Source organism: Hyaena hyaena, unplaced genomic scaffold, assembly GCF_003009895.1.
Source record: "Hyaena hyaena isolate Hyena2069 unplaced genomic scaffold, ASM300989v1 scaffold_1082, whole genome shotgun sequence".
NCBI lineage: Eukaryota > Metazoa > Chordata > Mammalia > Carnivora > Hyaenidae > Hyaena > Hyaena hyaena.
In genome coordinates, this window is record NW_024081710.1 from 292629 (window position 1) to 309653 (window position 17025).

The 17025-nt window shown below is 37.6% G+C and overlaps 1 long non-coding RNA gene across 1 annotated transcript; it reads right to left on the reverse strand.

Moving 5' to 3' along the window:
- Nucleotides 1-7732: 7732 nt before the first annotated feature.
- LOC120223961 lies at nt 7733-14309 on the reverse strand. Its single transcript, XR_005526428.1, has 3 exons — nt 14252-14309; nt 8613-8763; nt 7733-8501 (listed from the first exon to the last, which is right to left on the reverse strand). It is a non-coding gene; the product is annotated as an uncharacterized LOC120223961 (long non-coding RNA).
- Nucleotides 14310-17025: the final 2716 nt, after the last annotated feature.

Below are 17025 nucleotides of genomic sequence, written 5' to 3' on the forward strand. Positions count from 1 at the left end.
AGAGAAATGACAGGGGCAGGGGAAAATAAAAGAAAAAAAATTACCAAACAGAGAATCAGAGAAACTATATGGCTTAATCCAGAGAGAGAGGAAAATAAAGAAGGAGATACAGAAGAGGGCTAAAAAGAATAGACTAAAATTTCTGTTTAAACAAACCAATAACCAGAATAGAGAAGGGAAGGAATAAGAGGAAGAAAAGGAAGAAAAAATTATGTATATATCTAATATATATTAATATATAAAATATATAATTATAATATAATAATTTTATTTTTATTTTAATATTTTAAAATTATTATATTACATATAATTTTATATATACTTATATATATATACATATAGTGTGTGTGTGTGTGTGTGTATGTGTGTGTGTGTATTTGACAAAGAATCAAATAAAAAAATGCAAAGCCACTAGACTGATATCTGATGGTGCCCTGGATGAGGGGCCATATGGTTCTGTCAGAGTCAGTCTTCCTCCGCGAGATACACAGTTACCAGGAGGCACCACTGGTCATGATTTGGTGTAGGCAGGTCCCACCTCCACTGTGTGCCTGCTGTCCCTTCCCTGAAGCCCCACCTTGTTGGTGATGGGGAGAAAAATGGCAACACCCCAGTCTCTCCTCCTTGAACCTGGTGTCCCAGACCACTCTGTTCAGGCTGTCTTCACAATACTGTGCAGACGGAAGCAAGTGGTGTGTCCCATTCCACAGTCTCCTGTGCCTCCCAGGACCTTGGCTGGGATTTAAACCCTGATGTCTTAAAGGAGCCCTCTCCGCAAGCCCCAGTTCTGGAGTAGTGACACTCTGCCCAGCCAACATACTTGGCTGGTATGGTCCTGCAGGGTCTTTTGTCCTTGGAGTGACTATATACCTTTTTCCTACAGCACCCAAAGGAGGGGACTGCTCTCGTGGACTGCGTCGCTGAGCTCCCTACTGAGCCTGGGGCTGGCTCCCACTCCCCGCCCCAAGCACATGTATAGGGTCGCCGGCCCCAGTCTGAAGAAAGCCTTGCAACCTTGGATCATGTTAGAAATTGTTTTGTTTTGTTTTTCTCTCCATTTTTTCTGTTCCCTGGTCCGTGATTTTGCTTTTGTCCGAATACAATCTTAGCTTCCAAAGCTGCTCTTTCTCTTCCTTTTGTCTCTCCACAGAAGGGGATCCTTTCCCCTCAGTGCCTACACTACCCATTTTATCTCTCCCAATTTGCAATCATGCACCTATGGCCTGCCAAATTGTGTCCATGAGCCCTTTGAGATGTTTCTATCACTCTGTAGTCTTCTGGACTTAATACTGCTGTGTTTGAGGGATGAGAGAACTTCAGGTCCCATGTTGACCCACTCTCTGATACCTCTTTCTTGGTAGATGATCAATTTTTTTTTTCCAACTAGAAAGTTCAACAATCTTCTCCTTATATTTTATGGAGTTTTGTGAGAATGCATCTAGATGAGGGATCTGTCTTCATTTATCCTGTTGGTACTTAGTAGAATGAAGATAAATATTCTATCTTTTTCCAGTTTTGCTAACTATTCATCTATTTCTTTTTGATTTTGACATGCTATTCCCTTCCAATATCTCTTTTTTTCCCCCTGAATTTCCAATTTGTTGAACTTTGCACCTCCTGTATTGATCCTTTACGTCTTTTAAATGTATAACCATTTTTCTCTGTCTTTACCTATTTGTCATAACTGTCTTCTCAGTTTTATTTTCCAGATCTTTGAAACTTTTAGGTCAATCATCACATTTTTTTTTAATTCTAAAAACTCCTGCTCTCATGGAATTTTATGGAGCTTTGATTACTATCATATGAATACAATATCATCTCACATATTTCTATGAATATTAAACCTTAAATTTTTTCTCAATTTTCTCTCTAATAAACACTCACTGAATGTTACTCAGAGCTTTGTGCATAACTCCAGTAGAGCAGTTCATCAAGCTTCCCTTCTTCCCAAGTGACTGGATGAGGAGAGTTTTTGAATCAGATCACTGGCATCTCCAGTGGAAACCCACCCATCCTAAAGATCAGCTTTTCAGTTAGATCATCTCAAAATGACATAGTTGTTAAATCCAAGCCAGCACCATATCCCAGTGATCCTCATCTCAAATGCGGTATTCTTCCCTGTATACTTTTGTCTGAGTGACCCAGCAGATATGATTGTGACCAATTAATTTTATGTGATAAAATTTTAAATGTTTCACAGAAGGTACTGGCCCTTTATAGTTACTATGATCTTTGGTATGTAACATATAAATCATAGAAAATTATATCATTTTTGAAAGTATGAGTCATTTACAATAATATATTTCTTCACATTTATAGAAGTTCTCATGTGTGCAAATAGTTTATATAAGACATTTTGGTTGAGTAAGCTCTACTATGCCAAGAATGCTGGGTTTTCTTTGAAATGTCATGGCGTTGAAGTCTAAGGAAAATATTCTACAGCTCCGTGGCAGCTGTTTTCAGAGAGAGTTATAGTTACTTGTTTATGATTGCTGTAGTATCCTGGTTAATACCACAGCAATGAGGCTTAAGTCCTGTCCAGAACACAAAGTCACTATATTTACATGGATTCAGACGGTATTTCTGCTCAGAGGGTACAAGGCTGAGTCATAATTTTCAACTAGTGAAATTCAGATCTTTTGCCCCTTCAAAGCACCTCTCTAAAAGGGAAAGACTATAACATCTGACCCAGCCACAGGAGCATTTAACTTAAATGTGTTAAGTAAGAGAGGAACCAGAAGGATGTCTGTTATCTGGAATCCTTGGAGATTTCTATAGTTTCAAGGCCTTCCTGAAGAGCCACGGAATTTTAGGAGGAAATTTGAAATAACTGATTTTTCATTTAAGTAACACGACAAAGGGGGCTCCTTGGTGGCTCAGTCAGTTAAGCTTTCAACTTCAACTCCGTTTATGATCTCACAATTCAGTTCATGAGTTTGAGCCCCACAGTGGGCTCTATGCTGACAGCTCAGAGCCTGGGGCCTGCTTCAGATTCTTTGTCTCCCTTCTGCCCCTCCCCTGCATGCACTCTGCCTCTCTCTGTCCCTCAAAAATAAATAAAGGTTAATTTTTTTTACAACAAACGGTTAAAAACAATTTGCTTTTTTTTTTTTTGAAAGAGTTGATTTTTTCAGGAAAGGTGATATTTACCTCCTACATCAGCCACACTGTTCATTCTCCAAGAGAACACAGGAATTTCCTCAAAGAGTAATCAAATATCTGCTTCCTAAGAGACAGAAGTGCCATAATGCTTCTGGAAAATTTACCCACTGGGCACTTGTCACACATATGCGGAGGCCATCAATTCTTGCCATCAGGTGGTGAGCAGAAAGACCAACAACAAAAGTGACTTAGAATGTCATGGCATTCTTGGGGCACCTGGGTGGCTCAGTTGGTTAAACATTAGACTCTTGATTTTGTCTCAGGTCATGATCTCACGGTTTGTGAGATCAAGCCCCACACTGTTAGCGGGGAGCCTGTTTGGGATTCTCTCTCTGCCCCTCCCCTGCTTGTATGCTTGCTTTCTCTCTCTCTCTCTCTCTCTCTCTCTCTGTCTCTCTCTCTCTCTCTCTCACACACACACACACACACACACTTTCTTTCTCTCAAAATTACTAAAATAAACTTTAAAAGAAAATAAAATATCATGGCATTCTGTTGTCTCTTGAGGTGAACAAAGTTTTAGCCTCCCTCTATTTATTCGTGTGTTTCCAGGGAAACTTTTACATTGTAAGAACAGAGAATACATTCTAGTAAAGTAGTATTCTGGAAGGTAGACTTATGTTGAACGTCTCTGTGGATTTTATTTTAAGAAATACAAAATAAAGAGCAAGAACACAGACATTTTTAGAAGAATAGTGCACAAGAGAAAGCAGAGAATTCAACAGGGGACACATTTTTTAATGACTCACAAGCTTCAGAAAGGTCACAAAAAACATCCAATAAATGTGTGGTTGTTCAGGCAGGAAATTAAAGGCCTGAAAGGGTTCATCTACAATTGGACAACACCAGTATGGCTGTATTGACCATGCTGGAGGGAGGAATGTGCCCTAACTGCTGGTTGTGGGTATGCTCTAATACATGTGAAGGTGCCACCTGCCCTTAGATTAGTTTCACCGAAAGGGCAATGATTTGCCTAATACATTGGATTTATTCCAGCAAGAATACTGACATGGATATGGGTAAAATGACAGAGGCGTGGGTGGTGAAGTAGACTCAAAATTTAGGTAGAAGTTAGGTGACAACAATTTCATAAACTTCCAAATAGAGATAATGTGTGCGTTCTTTTCTGTTTTCTGTAATCTCACACATTGTATTGTTGCCCAGTAAAGTTCAACAATATTTTCCCAAGAGTGACTTAGTCCTTAGGTTCAAGGTAATTTTAATTTGAATGCAACTTCTGACATAGTACCCAGTCTCTCAAGAAACCAAATTCCATTTGCTTGATAAAATAAAAACATATCGCTCTATTTTGAGAAAAAAGTAATGTCACTGTGCTGAGTGGCAAAGTGTTATAATTATTAAAATGGTAACTAACAAGGGGTGCCCACATGGCTCAGTCAGTTAAATGTCTAAATTCAGCTCAGATCACAATCTCGTGGTCTGTGAGTTCGAGCCCCATGTTGGGCTGGTCTCTGTGTCTCCTTCTCTCTCTCTCTCTCTTTCTGTCTCAAAAATAAATAAACATTAAAACAAATTTTGAATCATTTTTGAATAATCAAATGAAAATAATAAACTGCTAAAAATCCTATTTTCTAAAGTGAATAAAAACTATGGGCCAAAAAATAAACAATGTTAATTTATTTGTTTTTCTGGTGGAGAAACGGGCACCCTCCTACACTATTGGTGGGAATGCAAACTGGTGCAGCCACTCTGGAAAACAGCGTGGAAGTTCCTCAAAAAATTAAAAATAGAATTATCCTATGACCCAGCAATAGCACTATAAGGGGTTTACCCAAGGGATACAGGAGTGCTGATGCATAGGGGCACATGCATCCCAATGTTTACAGCAGCACTTTCAACAATAGCCAAATTATGGGAAGAGCCTAAATGTCCATCAACTGACCAATGGATCAAGAAAATGTGGTTTATATATACAATGGAAGACTACTTGGCAATGAGAAAGAATGAAACCATGACATTTGCAGCAATGTGGATGGAACTGGAAGGTCTTGTGCTGAATGAAATAAGTCAGTCAGAGAAGGACAGATGTCATATGTTTTCACTCATATGTGGATCTTGAGAAAGTTAACAGAAGATCTTGGGGGAAGGAAGGGGAAAAAATAGTTACAAACAGAGAGAGAGGGAGGCAAACAACAAGAGAATCTTAAATACAGAGAACAAACTGAGGATGGATGGGGGAGTGAGGGAAAGGAGAAAATGGATTATGGGCATTGAGGTCACTTGCTGGGATGAGCACTGGGTGTTGTATGTTAGCGATGAACCACGGAAATCTACCCCAAAACCCAAGAGCACACTTTACACACTGTAAGTTAGCCAATTTGACAATAAATTATACTTTAAAAAAAAAAACAATGTTAATTTACCTTTTCAATGGAAACTTTGAATGGCATTTTGGTATTTTAAAGAGCAGAGTTTATCTTATCCAGCACTTGAATGCCAATAAGAAAACCTGGAACTGGCTCTCTGTCCTTTCCAATTTTTACCTTTCCCCCTGCCAGGTGTACTCATGCCTTTGCTCTCTATAGTAATTTGCTGGGGCTTCCATAGCAGAACCCCACAGATGAGGGGACTTAAACAACAGAAGTTTATTTTCTCATAATTCTAGAAGGCAAAAATTAAGATCAAGGTGTCAACAAGTTCGATTTCTTCTAAGACCTTTCCCTTTATCATCCAGATGGCCATGTTCTCTCTGTGTCCTCACATGATTGTCCCTGTTGGTGTTGTCAGTGCTCCAATCTCCTCCTCTTATGAAGACACCAAATATACTGGATTAAGACTCTCCCGCAAAATTTCATTTGAATTCAATTACCTTTTAAAAGGCGCTGTCTTTGAAGATAGTCATATTCTGAGGTACTGGAGGGACATGACTTCAACATTTGAATTTTGGGTGGTGGGGATACAATTCGACCAATAGCAATCTCCAATAACATTCTCCTGTTTATTATCTTTGATCATAATGTCCTCATTTTTATTTCATGGTAAATATTGTTGCTGCTTTATTGCTTACAATAAAGCACAAACTTTTACAATAAAATGCGATTTGGTTTGGTAATGGACAGTTTGTTTGATAACTATTAGAAATGTTTCCTTTCTGTCTCTAAATTATTATTTAATTCTTCTCCTTGATGAACATCCCTTTTAATAATATAATAAAAGGAAGGGCACCTGGGTGGCTCAGTTGGTTATGCAACCAACTTTGGCTCAGGTCATGATCTCATGGTTCGTGGGTTCAAGCCCCATATCGGGCTCTGTGCTGACAGCTTGGAGCTGGAGCCTGCTTCAGATTCTGTGTCTCCCTCTCTCTCTACCCCTCTTCTGCTCATTCTCTGTCTCTCTCTGTCTCTCTAAAATAAATAAATGTTAAAAAATTTTTAAAAATAATAAGTTTTAAGGTATTACTTCTTGTATTAAGCATCTAATATTTTCAAATGACCTACCTTTTTAATTTTGTAGACTATCTTCCAAGATTTTTGTTATTTTATATAAAATATTTGTTTTTGATATGTATAAAATAGAAAATCATTAGAAAGCATAAAATGGGGGTAAAGAAAATAGTAGTTTCCAATCAAAGTGGGATAAAGAGGAAGAGAGATGAAGAAATAGCCAGAAATGATGAAAGGAAATGCAGTTGGTGGAGATGTCCAGTTCTCCTGAGGCTTGCTGGAATATGGCAGAATGACAGCCTACAGCTCTGTGTGACACAGCTGGCACTGCTAACTTAGAAGCAGAGTGGTGATTTTGACCCTTCAGCATAATGGCAGTGAAGTTAATTTAAAAAAAAATCAACGACACATTAAACATTCATTTCATCTAAGGTGGCTTTCTGGTGTGCAGCTATTTCTAAAAACTACAGTCTCATATTCTCTTGCTCACATCCATAGATCAGATATTCATAAGTTAAAACCATGTCTAATCTGAGAAATAAGTGTGATTTTTCTCTTTTCTGAGAAAAAAAATAAAAATACATGTGTCTTTGATAGCGCCGGTTTTCCAGGACACAGCCAAAAATAAATCAGTCTCTGTTTCACTATAATTGTCACTCAACAAATGTAATATGGAAAGGGTGGAAGGTATTTCTAGGGGACTGTGTCTTAGCCTTGTGTTGAAGATTTTTTTAATGGTATTCTAATGTTGTCAGTGTCTAAAAGTGTATGTGGTTTTTACAAATATTGTTGCCATTTGTTTTTTTAATATGGACTAATTTGTTAGGTAATAAGTTTAGAGTTAAGAAAACAAAACAAACACTAAAGCACATAAACGTACTGTGTCTTAACATTTAAGTCTATTCATCACCCTATCGCTAGAATCAAAGAATAAGTTGAAATTAAGGATTCTGTGAGGCTGTAAATATCAGCTTAGAAAGCAGAAAAATATGACCCAAAACTAACAGTTTGACCATTCTTAGCAGAAAAAAAAATTACAGTTTACTTCATGTTTATGCATTTTCAAAAACAGAATACACTTCATTCATATGTGCATGGATGTGTAGTTTGTCTCAGTAGTAGTATTTGTAATGAAGCACACATAAAAACACATCACTATGTCTGTATTCATATAATTTTACAAATTTATTTATTCTTAATTTTAGTCCTGTTTTTTTGTAAGCTTCTCACATCAAGCTGTGAGATTGATGAATAGTCACCAAGTGTAGAAATATGTATACTGGCATTTATTCTGAGAAAGTGAATGCTCGTGCGTGTGCAAGTGTGTGAAACATGTGATTTAACCCTCAAAGTAATACATGGTATTTTGAAATTAATTGTGCAGGTGTTTTGATTACCAATAGTTCCAGCAAAGCTTTCATTTAGAATTTTATCTACAAATTATGCCACCAAAGGAAATTGCTGCCTTGTATTTTCAGATGGATATCAATCACTAAATTTGCTAAAGAGTTGCCTAACTCCGTTTTCCTACCAACGGATTTCTCTTAGTACCTTTACTGCACTGCCATTTATTTTGAGATTGGAAACTAAAGTGGTTTTCTGACTCCATTCTTTGCCACTGTAATTAAGTCTGTAGTGATTTAAATTTGAATCTCATGGCCCTAAGCAATACTAAGCAAAGTAAAATAAAACAAAATTCACAATTGCTTATTGAGCTCCCTTTTCACCCAAAGCACTGCTAGTGACTGTAAGCTATGTAAGACAAGACCTCTGTTCCTGAGGAGATTCCTCTTGGGGCTATTGTTCTTGGAAATGCTCTTCCTGAAGACTGTGCAAGGGCCTTTTCTCTTAGGAGATCCCAAGCTGGTAGGAAGCCATTGGTGCAGTGATAACACTTAATGAAGGGAGTACGGGTCTCTACTCTCCTTTCTTGGCCTGTGAAACAGGGAAGCACATCAATTAGAAATGGAAAATGAGTATTCATGGCTTCTCTTAAATGTCGCTTCCCCACCATCCCACCTCTGCCAAAGAAGAGAAGTAGCTGACCTGATTCGTGGGATTGGGAGAAGAAATGAGCCTATTCGGCTTAACCCTAGCCTGTCCATTTCTGTCAGCAGGGTGTTTCTCTGCTCCAGGCAGTACTTCCAGAGATGCATCTGGAGGATATCTCACTCTGTCCAGCTGCTTGGTCCCTTGCCTATGAGACAGGAATTCTGGATCAGAGTTATCTTTTATCTGTTCTGCAGACACAAATTCTCCCTCAGGTGAATTATCTTAAATTCTAGCAGAGGTGGGGGATAGGGTGGGAACAGGAGCATCAAATGGCAGATTGTTTCCCAACATCTGAAACAGATTCTCCAGGCTAGTCTTATCAGGATTAAAGGCAATGCATTTATTTAGTTACCACATTTAATTTTAAATTTTTGGCTGGAATTTTAAAGGATAAAAGATTTTTATTGTTTTTCAACACTCATGCAACTAAGCATCCATCAACAAAAACTTAAAGTTTTTTATATAGTCTGCAATTCGTAACAAAGGCACATGCACATGGGAAGTTCCTACTAATAGATTGATTAAATTGATGTTGCAATCAGGGATCCATGTTTAATTTTTTTTATTGAATGGGAACCGTGTAACAAACATTACTTTAGTGGCCTTTGAATTTACTTATAGACATCTGTGTAAGTGCTCCAACTTTGGCCTTACCTTGAAAATTAGACAAGTATAGGACCCATATAATATCACTGTTGCCACAGTATCACATTAACTTTGCTGCTCAGAAGACAGCATAATTTTTAGTTGTTAATGTGTTATCCAGAAAAGCAATGTAGATTCTTTGTAGATCAACAAATTAGGTGATGTTCAAAACAAGAAAGAAAGAGAAAGAAGGAAATGCCCAAAATGATGAAACAATAGAAGTCTTCAAGTCAAAATTTGGAAACCAGTAATTTGTAGCATTGATCTGATACTTTAACTAGATTTGTTTTCAAAGGCATTTGATTTCCATGGCACTTGAAGGTATTTATCAAATCATATGGTGGTGTAATAGACAATATTTGTTTGGAGTGTGTCCTGACCTCCATCCCTATGTGTTCCTCCTGCCATTGTGCTTCTTCCTCTGCATTCACCTACCTCACATTCAAGTACCTTTGGCACTTGAAAGTGCCACTTTATAGATATGATTCACATATGACTTCCACTCTCAAGAATTCTCTGGAAAACCAATTTGGAATTACCAATCTGTCTTCCATGGCACTTTGCTGGATTTCATACTTTAAGGTTCATGTCTTCTGCCCATTTCTTCACTGGATTATTTGTTTTTCGTGTGTGGAGTTTGGTGAGTTCCTTATAGATTTTGGATATTACCCCTTTATCTGATATGTCATTTGCAGCTATCTTTTCTCATTCTGTCAGTTGCCTATTAGTTTTATTGATTGTTTCCTTTGCCGTGCAGAAGCTTTCTATCTTGATGAGGTCCCAGTAGTTCATTTTTGCTCTTGATTCCCTTGCCTTTGGGGATGTGTCGAGTAAGAAATTGCTGTAGTTGAGGTCAAGGAGGTTGTTTCCTGCTTTCTCCTCTAGGGTTTTGATGGTTTCCTGTCTCACGTGCAGGTCCTTTATCCATTTTGAGTTTATTTTTGTGCATGGTGTGAGAAAATGATCTAGTTTCATTCTTCTGCATGTTGCTGTCCAGTTCTCCCAGCACCATCTGTTAAAGAGTCTGTCTTTTTTCCATTGGATACTCATTCCCGCTTTGTCAAAAATTAGTTGGCCATACATTTGTGGGTCCAATTCTAAGTTCTCAATTCTGTTCCATTGGTCTATGTGTCTGTTTTTGTGCCAATACCATACTGTCTTGATGATTACAGCTTTGTAGTAGAGGCTAAAGTCTGGGATGGTGGTACCTCCCGTTTTGGTTTTATTTTTCAGTATTACTTTGGCTATTCGGGGTTTTTTGTGGTTCCATACAAATTTTTGGATAGTTTGTTCTAATTTTGAGAAGTATGCTGGTGCAGTTTTGATTGGAATTGCATTGAATGTGTAGAGTGCTTTAGGTAGTAATGAAATCTTAACTATATTTATTCTTCCTATCCATGAGCATGGAATGTTTTTCCATTTCTTTGTGTCTTCTTCAATTTCCTTCATAAGTTTTCTATAGTTTTCATCATACAGATCTCCTATATCTTTGGTTAGGCTTATTCTTGGTATTTTATGGGGTTTTGTGTGTGTGTGTGCGCAATTGTGAATGGGATAAGCTTCTTAATTTCTCCTTCTGTTGCTTCATTATTGGTGTATAAAAATGCAACCAATTTCTGTATGTTGATTTTGTACCCTGCAACTTTGCTGAATTCATGGATCAGTTCTAGTAGGCTTCTGGTGAAGTCTGTTGGGTTTTCTATGAAGTGTAACAGAGACATAACTTTTAAAATAAGCTGACTCAGAGACAGAATTTCATATATATATAAAATGATTTTAAAGATTTCCTTTGAGATTAACACCTGTCGGAAGATAAGGGAAGGTGTATGGATTGGAAAGAGGGAGAAGTTAAGCAAGGGTCCAGTCTCAACTACAGTCTTTGAAGATCCTGTGGGGAGCTTTGGATCTGGACTAGTTCAACTTGAACTAAGATAGTCAGGATTTTGTTCTCTTACATTGATCAGTCATTTGATGTGAATAGCTTTAAGAAGGAGTAGAATCTTAGTTGAGGAAGCTGTCTTCAGCAGAGTCAATTCATGAAATGGTTGACATATGAAGGCTATTTGCCGACAATACTCCCAAAAATTGGCACAAATAAATATTCATTGAAAAAGAATCTGGACAGCACATTACAGCATCCACCACAGTCTGCCCATCATGTCACTCTGACCCATTTGTTCACTTACGTTTTGGAGCAGTTCCAAAAGATTCTGATGGGATGTCTCTTCCTAGGACTAAACATAAAAGAAGAAAGATAGTGGGGAAAAAAGTCATTCTTAACAGTACAGCATCTCAGTGCCAGGACTGATATTCATTATATCATTCCTTCACTAACCATTACAGAGTCACTTGTCTTCAGCTAGGATGTCTGCTGGACTCAGTGGCTTATCTACTCACATGAATGAGACCCTTATCATGGACATTTCTGTTCCTCTCTTTGGGAACTGGAGTTTCTAAACTGGGAGAGCCCATATCTATATGCACAAATTCCCTCAAGTGGGTCATTCTTGCCCACTAATCCTTGGTTTCCATTCCCATTAATCCTTGGTTTCCATTCCCATGAAATCTTTCTTATTTTTATTTCTGAACACAGCAACATGATGAAACTGCATGTACAGTACCAAACTGCACATCGCATCATGAGGTTGAGTCTTATTATCATAAAATATTACCTCCAAACTTGCACTTTAGCTTTATATTTAATGGGCTCAATATAGTCAATTTTCCAGTTAGTAGCTGTTGGTCTTCTGAAGAAATAGTGCCATATCAGGGACTAAGCACGTGCACAACCTTGAGAATAAACACCTCCTTAAATTTTGTACCTGAGGTTCTTCTCGATTCATTCTAATCCCAGCCTAAAAGATGAATATATTAAGATTATTTATATTTTACTACAAAGTAGATGACCAGATGGATCAACCAAAACTCTATTCATTGGAAGGATGTTTTCTTACCACTCTCTTTCAAAGCCATTCTTGGGGGGGGGGGGTTGTTTTATAGCTGCCATCCGTTTTCAGCTTGCAGTCACATTGTAAGAAAGCTCATCCACAAACCGAGTTTGGGAATTTTCTTTTTCTGCCAGGTCCTGGTAAGAAATCCTTTATAAAACACAAGTGTCAGCCACCTCTTGTCTGAAGGCAGCCTTGTGATGTTAGTCTCCTCTAGGACTGCCTCAGCTGCATGAAGCCACCTCACACCAGGTCAAACCCCTTTTTGGGGCAGCTCTCATACAATACAAGCTGATGCAGGACAGTAAAGACCTAGACAACTTGGGGCATCTCTGAAAGCTGATTTCAACTCCAAAGCTTCTATGAAGTAAATTATTCAAATAGTAACCACACATGTAGACTTCATTCCAAACGGTTATCTTGGCCTCATGATTTGGAGCTTCTTTTAACATTTTTTACAAGGCATACCTCCTAGTAAAAAATTCCCTCAATTTTTGTTTGACTAAGAAATTCTTTATTGCCTTTTTACTTTTGAAAAATCATTTCACTGTATCCAGGATTCTGGGTTGGTGGATTTTTCTTTCAACAATTTAAATATTTCCCTCTAATCTCTTCTTGCTTACTTGATTTCTGAAGACAAGTTCCTGTGTAGGTAAGATTCACTTTTTTCTCAATCTTCTTTCAAGATTCTCTCTTTTCTTTGACTTTCTGAAGATATGACTAGGCATAGTTTTGGGGTTTTTTGGTATTTTTTTGCTTGGTGTTCTCTGGGACCAGAATCTGTGGTTTGATAAGTAAATAACACTTAAATGGGGGAATAAGACATTTATTCCTTTTATAGCTGAAAACAAATGAGCCCTGTATTTTACTAACATTTTGTCTCTGCTTCTACATGCAGAGTCTCAAAACTTACATTAAAAAGTCAGTAAGAGACATTTTAAAGACAACATAGATCTTTTATGACTGTTATTTTATGTGCTCCCCCCTTTATGCTGTGTTGAAGTTGATTGTTTTCTCCTTCCTTCCTTTTTCCCTTCCCCTCTTTCCTTCTCCCCCTCTCAAAAATAAAGATGTAAATAAGACTAGGCAATGAGTTTTGCCCTTTCTATATTAGTTGCCATCATTCCTTAATAAAGTAATCTTTACTAAAATTTATGCTCCTGAGAATACTATGTGAAAAATTCTCAATAGCAACAAGATAAATTATTTTGCTCTAGTGAAGTCACCAACTATAACCTTTCTAAATTCTGACTAAGAAAACTCAACAGTATTCTTCATGAATATATGGACACTACAGGAAAATAAAACTCTATTCTTAGCACAGCAGAGAAGAATTCTTTTTCAGCTCTCACTTATTAGGCTATCAGTTAATTTCTCTTTACACTCCAGGACCCAGCATGGAAAAAAACTGCTAATTTCAATCAAACCTAGAAAGCAATGAGATGATCATTTCCCACTGGGGGCTTTAAACCCCACTGTGTTCAATGTAGATCCAGTACCCTGTTGGGAGAATGCTTTTTTTGTTTCCATATTAGCTTTTAGATCACTGATCTGTGGGGTCACTAGTACCATGAACAAAATGGAATACTCGTCTACAAATGAAGGTCTTATGAAATTTATGCAAATATTCAGTTAGGAAAAAAATGTTTGTGTGTGTGTGTGTGTGTGTGTGTGTCTGTGTTTATCCATTTTCTCTCTCATTTTGGAAGTAATGACAATGGATTTCCCAAAGCTTTATAAAATGCTTTTCTAACGAATAGTCTGCTAACCTGACTTACTTTGAACACTTCCAGTAATGGAAGACTTTCCTCCTCACCACGTTGCACATTCCATGTGGACAGATTTTATAATGCTGAATGTAGATTGTTTCATTATAACTTTCATTCCTTACCCTTCTTTTGTTTACTTTTCTCCCAGCATTTCATATGGCGGCCTTTGGAAAAATGACACTTGTCATATCCAACAACCATAATACAAGACATCTCTTTCTTGAGGCAGGCATCCCCAGTAATCTCAGTGGTATTTCACACCATGACTTACTTTATCCTATCCTGTGTCCTCTGGAGATGTGGCAGTCAGCACGAGACCCAGGAATCTGTGAGATCAGTGAATAAATTTTAGATTACACACCCTATGCTCGGCCTCTAGTTTGTATTTGATGTCTACTCAGAGACTGATCACTCTCTTGGCTAAATAATACCCAGTAGCAGAGTCAGGAAAATTACAGCAGAGAGCTGAGATGATCTCTGATGCCTTACCTCTCTTAATCTACTTTATTTGAGGCCCTCATTACTGACTCATAGCATGATCTTTCTCCTGAGAATCTGGATCTTTCTCATCCATCAAAACATCCTTTCTGGTACCCTGTTTCAACAGGTACCTTATCTTCTCTGTGGAAAGGGAATTGGTGTTGAGTTAATTAGGAAGGTTTGATTGCAGACGTAGCTAGCAATGTTTTTTATCAGCATCAACCACAGAGTTGTGCATAAATCCAGCGCTGTCATAAATTGCTTAAAATAAATATTTTAATCAACCTAAAATGCAAATGCGTCCAGAAAGCACTTAAAAGGTGGCTGAAGAGGTCATATTCCATATTTAGAAACACACAGGTCCGGGGCGCCTCTGTTTAGGAATGGTATATAGAAAGGACATATCTTTTCTAAACTAGTGTTATTCAAAATGTGGTCCCTGAATAGACATATTGGCAGCATCTGAGGACCTAAGTAGAAATGAAGAGTTGAGGCACCGCCTGACTTACTGAATCAGAATATCTAAGGATAGGGTCCACAATTCCCTCCCTTCCTTAGAGTTCTGACTTCCTGTTGATATAGCATCAACTGTGGCAACCTGAAAAATATATGATCTCCAGCATTGGGTGTCTGTAATATTCAAGATTTTCAATTACTTGATTTGTTAGCCTTCCTTCTAGCTTTCTCCTAAAAAATATTTTCTAGATTGCTGCTCTTGGATGCATTTTTGTTTACCATTATTTGACTTGGAATGTCAGTGGTATCTTTCCTCATCTGTTAGAAATGTATTCATTTTTCAAAACAAAACACAAAATCCCCACCTCTTTCTTGTCACTTTCCTGACATTCTTAGAAACCACATGTAGGGGAAAAAAACTTTTTCTATACCCTCATATCATGTCATTCACAACTCTTGAATTAATTGCCATGTTTTCCATGTATAATAATTAAGTGTGCTAGAAAACGGAGACTGAAGCAAAAATGTATACGCTAACAATTAGAGAGTGTGGTCACAAAGAAGTAGAAGTAAAGGGAGAAGAGATGAAGCCATGGAGGGAAAGAAGAAATTAAGTTCAAGTAGATGAATTCTTGACATGGATACTGTTTGGTGTCAAGTACAACTAATTCATTATTCTTGAGAACCATCCTCATGGAGTCCATATGAACAACTGCATCTCAGAACAACCTGCCCAGAGTGAAGAAGGAAGAAATAACTATATGCTGGATCCTGTCTTCATTGGTAAAACTTTGTTCTCTGATAGGTTAACTTCCCGTCTCTTCTCAGTGTAGTTGAGCTCTTCTCCCTGTAGCTTACACCTCACCATGGACAGGAAAGCTCTGGGATACAAGGTAAGAGAAGAGCAGTGGGAGAGGAAGCAAAGCAGATGTCAAGTTGTTCATATGAAGTTGGTCTGTGCCCATTTAGAGTTAGCCAACATAGTGGCATCTGGGAATCAGAGGCAGACAAAGGCCCTAGGATTATGTGATACTCAGGGGAACTAAAGTAACTCTTAATGGTGTCTGATACAAATTATGTGTATATTGTGATTTATCTGCCTATAGAAACTGCATGTTCCTTGAGGATAGTACTTGGCATTTTATATTTTGACAGCTACTACTATTTATCTCAAGTGCCATAGTTTCTTACTGAATGTGCTACAGAAGTACAAGATCATCAGAGTTTTAAAATGTTTAATAATTGCATTGCAATTAATAAATCCTCCTCTTTCTACCAGAAATGTACCATCTGGAAGTTTACTATAGGAGAAGAATTTTTTGGCTGTATATTTTCACTGTGCATTTCAAGGACCTAAAATAGTGCTTGACACATAATGGATATTCAGTAAATATTTGTTGGATGAATTAATTTCATCAAATCCTAAAGGAAGTATTCAAGAAGTTCAGAAACATGTAGTCTTGAACATAGTCATACTTCAAAGGAGCCACTAAAGTTGATCATCAGAAAAGATGGACTTTGACTCTGTGATCCTGTCAGCTTCCCCTATTCCAAATGGGAATAATAATGATAGTGGACTACACTTGAATACAAAATTGGAAGTTCCTAGTTTAATTATGTAGGACACTGACCATACTGAACGCTGGTCTCCTAATATCCTTTAAATGTCAAATGAATTTAAGACTAGACTCTATTTTATGAGTTGTTAGTAAAGTTAACATGTGGACTCCAAAGAACATTAGCCAGAGATAGACAGCTGGTAGATGTAAGAATAAAAGGAGTAAATGAGAACAGGGAGATTTTTTTTTTTTTTTTTTTTTTTTTTTTTTGCAAAACAGCCATGTTTTATTGGTAACTTTGAACGCTGCAAAATTTGAAATGGGAATATTGGTAGGACCAATGATCATGATTCTTGACAGTAATTCAAATTGCTGAAATTTAAAATGGACAAGTATCTTTTTTTTTTTTTTTTTTTACAAATAGTTTATTGTCAAATTAGTTTCTACATAACACCCAGTGTTCATCCCCAAAGTGCCCTCCTCCATGCCCATCCCCCCTCCCCCCCACATCCATCAGTCCTCAGTTTTTGTCAGCATTCAAGAGTCTCTC